Here is a 14,523-nt window from a genome sequence, read left to right on the forward strand (position 1 = left end):
GGGGTTTAGGGATTTTGTTTGGGGACTAGGGCATAGAGGATGAGTGTATTTGACAGTAGGGAATAGGGAATAGGGATGATATTTAGGGATATGACAACAAGATGTGGGAATGATCCGAAAAATGATAAGAAGGGAGGGTTTTTAGACAACATAGGGTTTGAAAATTTTAATAGCAAACCAACTTAAAAATCTTGAAAAGAGTCCTGGGAGGATAGTTTATGGAGTATGCTTACTTGCTTGAGGCTCTAGGTAGAAAAAGGAGTTATTTGAATGGTTGTTATGATGGTTTTGCTGGATGCTGGCCCTATGCGTAGTGCCTCATACAGGTGTGCAGCACCCTGTTGTATGCGTAGCGCCGTGCAAAAATACACTAGCACACAGGCTTTATGCACAGTGCTCTAGTTGTACGCGCAACGCACTGCCTGCCTGCATAGTGTCCCACAATTTCGCCCTATGCGCAACACTCCTTGCTCTATGCGCAACGCCCAACCACTTTGCCCTGTGTGCAGCGCTCCTTGCTCTATGTGCAGTGCCCAAGGTTTCTTCGGCCACCAATTCACTGCAACTCCCTTTTTCTATCTTTATCAAATGAGCATGATGAAGTTTGAAAAATGATTTTGAAATTTTATATAGAGGATGATTTTGATTTTTCCTTAGAAAAAACCCACTTTATAATGTTTGTTTGGAATTTTTACTTTGTCTTCAAATCTGTGTTTGATGCTTTTCTTTTTTGTCTATTTTCAGGTGGATGATGCTTTGATTGAGCTGATTTCTTCAATGGCTCATTTCTTGCGGCAAGGAGAAATGCTTGGACAGCTTATGGGAACACTTATTAAATAAAATGACTTGAATTACATCAAAAAATATGAACAAACTAAAATACTATGTTTTCATCTCAAAAACATGTTTTTGAGATCAAAATTACATCAGTGAAATAAGAACTTTGTACAATAACCATGACTCGCTACCAATCACTCTTTGTTTATTAGTCTTCCTCATACCTTTTTTGCCCTTTATTTACACTGAAACTATGCTTTTGACCTTGTAAATGAACCCTAAGACCTAATGGAAACATGAATGCTCTTGACTCTAAAAATAACATAATTGAAACCATAACTGAATGCAACATAAAGATGGTTCAGCAAATGTACCTCATGAAGGAAAATTTGATTTTCTGAGAAGAAAAAACCATCAGTGGACCATTGAAGACATGACCTAGTGGAATGATAAAAAATTTCAGTATGAGACACCTACAATGAAAATGCAAAGAGCAGATTTGATCCCTGATGGAAGTATGCATATACTAACACTAACACAATGGTTGATAAACTCTTATGGTTGATCCTTGTGCTTTCCTTTGTGCTTTCTTATGTTTAATTCCCGAATCTTGTGTTTAATTCTCAAACCTTGTGTGTTGGTGTCATTTATTGCCTTGAGCAAGTTGCATTGATGAACATATATGCAGTTATGGCTGACACATACATTCCCTAATATTGTGCAGGTAGCAATGAAATTTCGCCATAGATTCTCCAGTGTATACCTCTAGGGTTGGTTTGATGTTAGGGTCCCACCCTAACCCCCTTATTTATGTCATGGGATCACATCATAGTCAAGAGTCAATAAAGCCCATATTAATATTTGTAAGTGGTTAACCCGCAATTAATGACGGGACCACAGTTAGTTGCAAATGGGCGGTAGTGTTAGATAGATGGTAAATGGGCGGTAGTATTAGGTAGATGGTATTAATAAAACCCACGATATTGGCCCGTGGTATTGCATGTATGAGTCATATATAAAGGATAGAGACTCCCTACGAGGAGCATCGTGTCTTGTTTTGCAATCGAGCTCTGATCTATTGGAGGTTTCCCCCTCGAAGAGGCCTGTGAACATTTCTCTCTGAATAATAAAATCATTGCTATTCTATGTTCTGGGTATATTTTCTTCGCATATTCTGTGTTCTCGGTATCTTTTCTTCGCAAATTCTATGTTTGGGTATTGCTTTGCAGGTTAAGAGCATAACAAGTGGTATCAGAGCACTTTCCAGGGCTCGGTGGGATCTCCAAATTTTAGCAAATTGTTTTTGGCTAGAGACGTGTTCCAGCGTCTTTAAACCACGGGATCTGTCGTTAAGCGCATAAACCTGCGGATTTGGGGAGGCATGCACGCAGGAAATACAAGAGGTGGTCACATCTGTTGGACTCCCTTGTAAACCCTGTGGGTACCCCTTCGAGTAGTAGCGCATTAGACAGAACTGCGCACGGACTGTCTTCCACGTACCCTCTAGGTATATAGGAAGCCCCCTAGCTCCCTTGAAACCTCGCCATAGATAAACCTTCGGCCGTCTTGTGGCTACAGTACACCGAGAACAGCACTCGGAGAGATTACTCGCCCGTACGATAGGGTAGTCGGGTTGTACGGCTAAGGGTACGGTCGATCCTCCTTAGTTAGAGCCCTGAAACATTGGGCCGAGTACTACTGTCAGACCCTTATGTATATTGCGATCTGTAGCACCTGACACTCCCAAAGACCATAGTTCCTTTTCTATCGAGGGATCACACATCATCTATTCCAGATCAGCAACAGCAGTTGTTCCACCATTCAGATCTCTCAGATCCACCAGATCAGATATTCCAGATCAGCAGCAGCAGTGTTCCACCATTCAGATCTCTCAGATCCACCAGATCAGAGTAGTGGTGAAGGGTTCCTGTACCTGGATATAATTTTCACAGGACTTTTGGCGGCATTGACATTTTGAGGATTTGGCGACTGCAGTATTGATCAGGAAGGAGTAAAACTCCGTTAGGAGTTTTCCAAAAAAAAAAAAAAAAAAGTCTGAGATCTTCCGGGGCGCTTATTGGTGACCTAGCCCATCAGTATTAGGACGACGAGCTGAGCAAGGTGGTACCATTCAATTTCTTAGTAAAAATTTTTAGGCGGTCCCAATTTTTCATCAGGTTGGTATATGGTAGAAACTTGCGCTCAAGCAATGGCCATTGAAAGGATCGACAAAATTGAAAACCATGTGCGCTCCCTCCAAACTGCGGTGAACAAGATCGAACTTGAGCTTCAAGGAATGAGTAACCACATACAACTTGAGCTTAAAGGACTAAGGAACCAGCTACAGGAGGCATTCCCAAAGGGCAAGGAGCCAGCCCACGAGGAGGCCTATAATGGCCATGAATACCATGAGGGTGAGTCTAGCCACTCTCCTCACGTTTGGCACTCCCATCCACCACCCAGTCAGCGACCTCCCAAGTTGGATATGCAGAAATTTGACGGTTCTCACACGTCCGCATGGCTAGCACAAATGGAGCAGTATTTCCAATTGAATCATATCACAGATGAGGGGACTAAGCTTATGGTCGGCACCATGTACTTGGACAATGAACGATGGCAATGGAAGGAATGGCATCAGCGTTGCAATGGACATTTTCAGAATTGGGCCCAATTTGCCAAAACTCTTCGCAGTCGCTTTGAACAGGAAGACTCTTTTTTGGGGCGTCTCACTAAGCTCAGACAGACGGGTACAGTGGAGGAATATATTACTGCTTTTGAAGCCTTAGCCTTCCGCACTAAGGGTCTCACAGATGAGTTCTACATGGAATGCTTTATCAGCGGTCTTAAAGAAGCCATCAAAGCTCAGGTTCTACTCCACCACCCTCCCACATGGACAGAGGCTTGCCAGGTAGCCCGTAAGGTGGAACGTGCATTAACAGCCCAATCCAGCCGCCCCAACTTCCCCGCTAAAGATCGTCCCTCACAGGCTCCCAATATGACTCAGACACTTAAGATTCAAAAGGTGTCACCGGTGGAAATGGCCGAAAGAAGGAAGCAAGGACTATGTTACTGCTGTGATGAAAAATATTCCCCGGGTCATAAATGCAAAGAGCACAAGTTTTTTCAAATAGATGCCACTGACTACAGCTCCACCGAGGAAGATCCACCACTTGAGGAACCGGAGGCGATCGAAGAAGATAACCAACAGCTGATTGTATCTGATGAACCAATTATTTTGCTAAATGCATTGGCAGGAATTTCTTCCCCTTAAACTCTCAAAATCAGGGGATTTCTTAAACATCGCCCAGTAGTAGTCTTGATTGATAGTGGAACTACCCATAATTTCATCCACCAAAAGATCGCTGAAGCAGCACATTGTTTCGTCCGGGCAGTTTCTAACTTCCAAGTCCAGATTGCAGATGGGGGCACAATGAAATGTGAAGGTCGCTGTGAAAATGTCAAAATTCAAATGGGGGATTATCAATTGAAAACCCACATGTTTGCAATACACATGGGGGGTTGCGACATTGTCCTCGGCGCGGAATGGCTCCGCACTCTTGGGCCAATCACAATGGATTTCCAGGAGTTATATATGAGTTTTAAGCAGAACAACTCCACACATACCCTCCGTGGACTACAGGCGGGAGCCCCCTCTATCATCAGCTCGCATAGGATGGAAAAATTGTTAAAAAAGGGCCATCATGGAGTGGTAGCTCAATTTAATGCCATCCAGGTAGTAGACACCATGTCTCCGCCCATCCATCCTGAGATGCAACAGATTTTAAATAAACATCAGACGGTCTTTGACAAGCCTCATGAGCTTCCACCCTCGCGAGGGGAACATGATCATAGCATCACATTGGTTCCAGGGGCCCAACCCCCAAATGTGCGGCCATACAGATATCCGTTCACCCAAAAGAATGAAATATAAAAAATCATCAAGGAATTGTTGGAAGCAGGTGTCATTCGTCCCAGCATTAGTCCTTATTCATCTCCAGTAGTCATGGTCCTCAAGAAAGATGGGGAGTGGCGGATGTGTCCAGACTTCAGGGCCCTCAATAAGTTAACAGTCAAAGATAAATTTCCCATTCCAGTGGTTGACGATTTGCTAGACGAACTCAATGGGGCTCAATTCTTCACTAAGTTGGATCTTCGCTCAGGCTACCACCAAATTCGCATGAAGGAAGTCGACATTCCCAAGACAGCTTTTAGAACTCATGAAGGCCATTATGAGTTCCTGGTCATGCCATTTGGTCTCTGTAATGCCCCCTCTACTTTTCAGAGCCTTATGAATCACCTCCTCAAACCATATCTCAGAAAATTTGTCCTTGTCTTCTTCGATGACATCCTCATCTATAGTGGCACTTGGGTGGCACATCTTCAGCATGTAGATCTACTCTTGCAACTGCTCCACACGCATAAATTATTTGTCAAGATGTCTAAGTGTTCGTTTGGCAGGGACGAAGTTGAGTATTTGGGCCACATTGTGGGGTGTGAAGGTGTCAAGGTGGACCCAAAAAAGATCCAGGCAATGCAAGAATGGCCTCAACCTAAGACCTTGAAAAGCTTGAGAGGATTTTTGGGTCTCACAGGCTATTATCGTAAATTTGTCCGCAACTATGGCCGCATAGTGAAGCCCCTAACACAACTCCTAAAGAAAAATTCCCTCTTCTGGAACGAAGAAGCACAACAGGCATTTACCGCTCTCAAAACCGCCATGTGTTCCACTCCTGCCTTAGCACTACCGGACTTCACCAAATCATTTGTCATTGAATCTGATGCTTCGGGAACAGGTATTGGAGCGGTCTTAATGCAGGAAGGGCGACCATTGGCCTTCACCAGCCAACAACTAAGTGGGAGGAATCTGGGCCAATCTACCTACGAGAAGGAAATGATGGCCATCTTACATGCAGTCGAGACCTGGCGACCTTACTTGTTGGGGTGACGTTTCCAAATCCGCACAGATCATCACAGTCTTAAATATTTTTTGGAGCAACGCCTCTCTTCCCCACAACAAAATAAATGGTTAGCCAAAATGCTGGGATATGATTATGAGATCATTTACAAGAAAGGGAAAGACAAAAGGGTAGCCGATGCATTGTCGCGCCAATTTGAGGAGGAAAGTACTCTGCTCGCAATTTCCCTCCCCATTCCAGACTGGATTGAAGAGGCTCGCAGGGAATGGTTGTCACATCCCGAGCTCTCCCAACTCATTTCTCAATTACAGGTAGATCCTAATTCCAGCAAGGGCTACTCGTGGTAGAATGATATTCTTCGCTACAAGGACAGAGTCGTAATATCACCAACATCCACCCTCAAAAGTTGCATTTTGGCAGAATTGCACTCATCTCCCATTGCAGGACATTCGGGCTTTCAGAAGACATATGTTCGCACCAGAAGATCATTTTTTTGGGCCGGCATGAAACAGGACATCCTTACTTTCGTAGCAGAATGTGACGTCTGTCAATGCCACAAAGGGGAAACCGTCAACACACCAGGCACATTACAACCATTGCCCATTCCAGCGTCAATTTGGACGGAGGTCTCCATGGATTTCATTACAGGTCTTCCAAAGTCTGGGAACAAGTCAGTCATCATGGTGGTTGTGGACCGACTGTCGAAGTATGCTCATTTCTGCGCCCTACCCCAACCATTCACACCCACTTTGGTTGCTCAAACTTTCATGGATCAGATCTTCAAATTGCATGGCATGCCCACTTCTATTGTGTCCGACCGCGACCCAATCTTCACCAGTAATTTTTGGCAGGAGCTCTTCAAAATACAAGGCACTCAACTCAAACTCAGTACTTCATATCATCCGCAAACAGATGGTCAAACCGAAGCCGTCAACAAATGTCTAGAAACCTACCTTAGGTGTTTCACTTCAGAAAAACAACACCTTTGGGTACAGTGGTTACCTCTAGCGGAATGGTGGTATAACACCAACTATCATGCCACCACCAAAATGACTCCCTATGAAGCAGTCTATGGACAACTTCCGCCTTCCCCTACTTCTTATCTCATGGGGTGCTCCAAAGTACAAGCCGTGGATCAACTCCTACAACACCGCGCAACCATGCTTACCCATCTGCGCGAGAATCTTCATCAAGCTCAGAACCGTATGAAGCAACACGCTGACCAACATCGCTCAGAGCGCCAATTTCAAGAAGGGGATCAGGTCTTTTTGAAGCTGCAACCATATAAGCAAACATCACTCAAAGACAAGGGTTGTCAAAAGCTCTCTCCAAAATTCTACGGACCATACCAAGTACTTCAGCGCATTGGAGAAGTGGCTTACAAGTTGGCTTTGCCACCTACAGCAAAAATCCACCCAGTTTTCCATGTATCATGCCTCAAGAAAGTGATTGGGAACAATTGCCGAGTTCAAACCAGTCTACCTGAATTGGACGAAGAAGGGTCAATCTGGCTTCAACCTGAACAGGTTCTAGACACACGAGACAAGCACCTGCGCAGCCGCATGCTTAAGGAGGTCCTCGTCAAATGGAAAGACACCTCTCCGGAAGATGCAACTTGGGAACCAGCCACTATTCTTCAGCAGTTTCCGCAGCTTCAGCCTTGAGGACAAGGGTAGTCTTAAGGGGGAGGGCATGTTAGGGTCCCACCCTAACCCCCTTATTTATGTCATGGGATCACGTCATAGTCAAGAGTCAATAAAGCCCATATTAATATTTGTAAGTGGTTAACCCACAATTAATGACGGGACCACAGTTAGTTGCAAATGGGCGGTAGTGTTAGATAGATGGTAAATGGGCGGTAGTATTAGGTAGATGGTATTAATAAAACCCACGATATTGGCCCGTGGTATTGCATGTATGAGTCATATATAAAGGATAGAGACTCCCTGTGAGGAGCATCGTGTCTTGTTTTGTAATCGAGCTCTGCTCTATTGGAGGTTGCCCCCTCGAAGAGGCCTGTGAACATTTCTCTCTGAATAATAAAATCATTGCTATTCTGTGTTCTGGGTATATTTTCTTCGCATATTCTGTGTTCTCGGTATCTTTTCTTCGCAAATTCTATGTTTGGGTATTGCTTTGCAGGTTAAGAGCATAACATTTGATGTGATATGTGTACTATTGGATACTATGGGATGGAATGTTTGCAATTTTATTTTGTCATGTTTTCTAAATCAAACCTGGAGGTACTTGGGACAAGATGTCTTATCAAATTTTGATATTAAAGGCTAGTGTTGGACAATTGTAAGCCCAATCAATATATGGGCCCATTTTGGACATAATTTAATAACTGATATAGCTTAATATTATCTATTTATGTATAAATTATGAATTTGTTTGGTCATGTTTTGATGGGTGTGTGAGTCTAGTACTTGACAACTACTAGTCCCTACACAACAATAGAAGCCTCTCCCCTATATGAAATCAATTTTATAAAAAATAAAATATAAAGATAGAAAAAGAATAAATAGTTAACACACGCACACACACACATATATATATGTGTGTGTGATTTTATCCCCAAAAAACATTAACACCCACACACATACACATAGTGATATTAATTTTGTGAAATTGTAAAAGCATTGTAATAATTTAGGATTAAGATTAATCTTAGAAGAGCTAGCTTTAACATTAACCAAAAAAAAAAAAAAAAACATAAAATCTAGAAATATTTAGTATAAGTAAAATTTTACATAAAATATTTTAAACTTTCACAAATGTAAATATTTAGATATACCATGACAAATTGATGTAATCTAATATAAGATAATCATATATCTTTAAATAATGAGTTAAATCACTCACTTAATAAAATAAAATACATAATAAAAAATTTATCCTCAATTTTTTTTTGTTTTTGTCAAGTGGTCTGAGTTCATCAAAGATTACATCAGGCTTGACCTGTGGCTTGAGAAACCACGACCCATGGGGCATTTAAGCCATCAAAATTACCTGGGATCGCACTCAACTTGGGGCACACCAACCCTTTACATCACTAGATTTTTTCTCACAAAGTTTCAAAACTATGATCTTCACATCATAGAGTGACTTAACAGTACACCCCATCACCATCTATTCTACACCCCGTGGACATTTATTGCTAACTTTTAAATAAAATTATTAGTATTATTTTTTTAATTTAATTTTTTTTTGCTAATTTTATATTTACAAAATATTAATTTAAAAGAGTTTCATAAATATTAAGGAAATGGAATTATGTCATGATTCATAATAATAATAATATTCTAATTTTAATGTCACAATTCAGCTAAACACCAAAGTGGCACATAAGACTCATTTTTTGTGAGACAGGAGGTCCATCTCAAATCTATGGTCTCTTTAGAGGAAATATATGAATATTTTGAAATTAATTAACAATCATTTCTTGACATTCATTATTTATAATTTTCTTCGTGAAAATAAAATTAGTTTGCCTATTGTATTGTGTGCATGAAAAGGATTTGTATGAGTATAATTTGTTCTTGAATCAACATTGTAATAATATGAGTGTCTTACTATTACGAGTTTAAGGAAAATTCCAAGGACAAAATGTAAAATTAATTGTTAATATGCAAATTATAAAATGTTTAGGGATATTTTTATAAAAAAATATTTGAATTTCTAATGATTTTATAGTCTCTATGAAATTTTAGTTATTTCTAAGGGAAAATAATTTTGTCTTATAAATTTTGGGCTAATCATTTCTAAAGAAAAATAAAATTAACAAATATTTTATGGGGATAAAAGCACAAAAAAATAACCCATTTGTGAAATTTAGCCCCTAAAATTTTCCTTGTATAATTGATTATTATTTTACCGTGTCAATTTTTCATATGAATATTTATCTAAGATATGGGATTATAATTATAATAAGGTGGTTTGTTGTGTGAGTACTTTAGTTTACGAAACTCACATGGGAAAGATTAAATCCAAATAGCTCCAATCAAGTGGAAATTTGGTGTATGAAAGATTGATAAAAATAGATCACATCACAAATGAGGTTCTTCCAAAACAATTGTTAGTACTCAGTACATTAAATGGTGATCTTGCATTCCAACTCAATTTGGTATCCAAATAAAAATTCTATATTGTACTTAATGTTGATATACTCAAGTTATATGAATATTCTTCCTTAAAGACTCGGGTTCAACACATCGATGAAATTATACTAAATATTCAAGAAGCCTTTAATGTAGTGAGGTAAAACCCCCTAAAAACATGAAAGGAGAAACATAGTGAAAGCTACAACCTTATATGTGTTTGTATATATTGATTCATCGTATGAAATCCATTTTCAAAGTAGTTGCAAAGTTGTGCAAATAGTTTTTATCTACAATTTTGATAATAAGTGACTTACTATTTATCATGTGCCTTTTTTTGTTTGCTTGGAGTATATCTCCTTCCCTTTTGTCACCATATTGTTGGTTTTCCCAAACTACTTCTCCTAGTATGCCATCAATTTTCTTGATTTACTCATTAGCCTAATAGAATGGCTAGTATACCATGTATCCCTCCACCATAAAGTCTTATGGTTTTTCACATTTTCGATCCAACCCATTTAATTTTTCTGTGTATCTTTCTAGAAAGAACATCAAATGATATGAAAAAGCCATAACCCATTCAACTTCATTACGTAGGCGAATAGAAAATGGATTTACAAGTCCATTTCACTTCTGGTTAGTTTCTTCTCAAATATAAAAGCAATCCCAACTATCTCTTGATGTCATTATGAAATTATAGCAATATGAATCTCCTTTGATGTGATCCAAAAAAAAAATGCAAATAAGTTTGAATATGTTCATTATGTCAATGTTCCGAACCCCAAAGGGGGTCCATCATCAGGACCAAAATTGATAGAATATGAATGATAGTTCCTTGAGAGAAGAATCTTCCAATCAGAATATATATAAACCTAGAAATTGATAAATTTTTATAGAAGCCGACCCTTACATATATGAATTCTTTTATTTTTATTTTTAATTTATTATAATAATTTTAGTTTAATTATTTTAATTTTGATTATTCTAACTTTAATTATTTTAATGGTTTTAATTATTTGATTTTAATTATATGTTAAATAAATTAATTAATTAATTCATAATCCTTAATAAATACTAATTGTAAGTTTATTTTTATAATGTAATGTAATTTTATTATTTTTATAATTAGTTTTATTTTAATTTATTTTATTTTATCTTAATTAAAATTAATTTTATTTATTACTAAATTACTTAATTACTTGATTAAGCTATGAACCTTAAGCATTTAATTAATAGAGATGTAGATTTTTATTAATCCTATTTATTCCATTGACTATAGGTTAGTTTTATTGTTTTAATTAATTTTATTATTTTTATTTAACCTAAGTATCTAAAAATAATTTAATTAATTTATAATTTTTTTTCTTTAAAAAAATCTTAATTTACTTTTTATTTTATTTTAGTTAATTAATCCTAAGTATCTAATAAAGAAATATTATTTAATTATTTAATTGATTCAATTAATTAATTAATTAATTAATTTAATTGTTTCATAATTTCTTTTTTATAATTTTTTTTTTCAGAGAGAAAATCATCATGTAAATTATATTAAGAGAATATAATGAGCTGTTACATAAAAGGCCATATCATTCCAGCCGGCTGTTCCTGTAGATAATAGCAGATGGAGACTAGCAGATGGATAATGCTAGAAGATCTGGACAGATAACAAGATTGAGCAAATAATTTATTATTTCTATTTTTCAATTTATCTCCCAATGTTAATTTTATTTAACCCTAAGTGTCTAATTGACAAATAAGTAAATTATTTTAATTTATTTGATTAATTAATCAATTTAATTATTTTATAATTTTTATAATTTTCTTTTATCACATGTTAATTTTGGTTATTATTAATTAATTTTCAATTTTAATTAATTAAAATTAAATTTATTTATTTATTAATTTTATTTTATTTATTTATTTGATTAATTTAATTTAATTAATTTAACTAATTTAATTAAAATTTAATTAATTTATTTATTAATTTGATTAATTTTGGGGAACCCATGATACTATGCTTCTAAAGGTTTGGAGGGATTTATTTGTCCAATCAGGGAAACCAGTTTCCACTAATCTCACTCCCATTGTCCCTCTTGAGGTTCTGAGGAAATTTCATAATTTCGATGGCCTCTCTAATTTTTTTTTCTTTTGATAACGATCCTCTCTTGCAATTATTTTAGCGTCTTCTAAATACACATGATGTTTGGTTTTGGATGAGTGTTCCACAAGGGCTGATGTACGGGATCTCCAAAACCAAACATCATGTGTGTTTAGAGGACGCTAAAATAATTGCAAGAGATGATCATTATCAAAAGAGAAAAATCAGAGAGGCCATCAAAATTATGAAATTTCCTCAGAACCTCAACAAGGACAATGGGAGTGAGATTAGTGGAAATTGGCTTCCCCTGATTAGACAAATAAATCCCTCCAAACCTTTAGAAGCATAGTATCATGGGTTCCCCAAAATTAATAAAATAATAAAATTATTAAAATAATAAAATTAATAAATTAATTAAATTAATTTTAATTAAATTAATCAATTAAATTAATTAATTAATTAGTTTTAGTTTAATTAATTAAAATTAATCAATTAATTAAAATTGGAAATTAATTAATAATAACCAAAATTAACATTTGATAAAAGAAAATTATAAAAATTATAAATTAATTAATTAATTGATTAATTAATCAAATAAATTAAAATAATTTACTTATTTATCAATTAGACACTTAGGGTTAAATAAAATTAACATTGGGAGATAAATTGAAAGATAGAAATAATAAATTATAAAAAAGAAATTATGAAACAAATAAATTAAATTAATTAATTAATCAGTTAAATTTAAATTAATTCATTAATTGAATCAATTAAATAATATTTCTTTATTAGATACTTAGGATTAATTAACTAAAATAAAATTAAAAAATAAAATAAAACATTAAAGAAAAATAATTATAAATTAATTTAATTAATTAATTAAACTCATTTATGAATGAATTATATTAATTAAATTATTTTTAGATACTTAGGTTAAATAAAAATAATTAAATTAATTAAAACAATAAAACTAACCTATAATCAATGGAATAAATAGGATTAATAAAACCTACATCTCTATTAATTAAATACTTAAGGTTCATAGCTTAATCAAGTAATTAAGTAATTTAGTAATAAATAAAATTAATTTTAATTAAGATAAAATAAAATAAATTAAAATAAAACTAATTATAAAAATAATAACATTACGTTACATTATAAAAATAAACTTACAATTAGCATTTATTAAGGATTATGAATTTATTTATTTATTTATTTATGTAACATATAATTAAAATCAAATAATTAGAATAATTAAAGCTAGAATGATCAAAATTAAAATAATTAAACTAAAATTATTATAATAAATTAAAATTAAATATTAAAGAATTCATATATGTAAGAGTCAGATTCTATAAAAATTTATCAATTTCTAGGTTTATTTATACTCTGGTCGGAAGATTCTTCTCTCAAGGAACTATCATTCATATTCTATCAATTTTGGTCCTGATGATGGACCCCCTTTGGGGTTCGAAACGTCAACAGAATGAACATAATATTGTGGATAATCCGGATCATGCTACTCCAAAAAACTACCACAGAAGCTTAAAGTCTAACAAGTCTGAATATGTCATGTCACAGGTGATGGGAGAAGTCATGGTTCACACAACCATGTGTGAGCAAAAGATAATGACACTGCAAAATAGATACACAAACAATTAATTTCCATGCAGTTATGAGTGCATAGTGTATTTTAACAAACACTAAGAAAAAGGAGTCATGTATTTGACATACATACACTTCGAAGTTTCATATGCTCATGTGATTTGAACCCTTAAAAATTCCCTTCTATAGTGAAGCATCATCATAGAGTTAACCCATAAAAATAAGGTACTTTCACACCCAATATAACATCATTTGTCATAGAAAGATCATATTTTTTCAAAACCCATAGGAAATTAATTTCTTTAGAAGACAAAGAGGGACCAAATTCCCCTATCATTTCTTTACTTAGCCAATGTCTCTTTTTAGTATTTGGAGAAATAATATTCATCCTTATAGCCAATTTGTCACTTTTATTTGATTTTATGTGCTTCCATAAAGAATATGGAACAATTTTTAGTATACACATGTGGTCTAATAAGTGGGAAATAATAAGATGCTTATAACATGGAAGTTCATAAAATACATGTTTCCTTTTCATCCCAAGGAACAAATAAGTGGAGGAATTAAGAGGCAGAATAGATGATATGGAAAATAGGGGGATTTGGGGATGTTGAATCAATCTTAGAGTTGGAATATGAGATTGAAGAAGAGAGAAATGTTGAGGAATGGACCTAGCAATATGTTTGATATCCTTTCTAAAGGATAGAAGTAGCACAAAGGTGGAGGTTTAATATTATGATGGTAGCTTAATTTCCAAGACTCTAATTGATTGGATATGGGAGGTTGAAAGATAATGTGAGTATGATAATGTTTAGGACCCAAATAAAATTTTACTTTCCATGATAAAGTTAAAGGGGCATGCTTCACTCTGGTGGGATATGCTACAAAATGATAGGGTAGATAACCGATTTGAGAAGATTAGAACCTAGAGGAACATAGTGAGAAAAAATAACGAGAAATTACTACCTGATAATAATCAACATAATTTGTGTTAAAAAGTATATAATTTAAGGAAAAATGAGTTGGC

Source organism: Pinus tabuliformis, chromosome 2_2, assembly GCF_031772625.1.
Source record: "Pinus tabuliformis cultivar Carrire ecotype Pingquan chromosome 2_2, CPIR1, whole genome shotgun sequence".
Classification (NCBI taxonomy): domain Eukaryota; kingdom Viridiplantae; phylum Streptophyta; class Pinopsida; order Pinales; family Pinaceae; genus Pinus; species Pinus tabuliformis.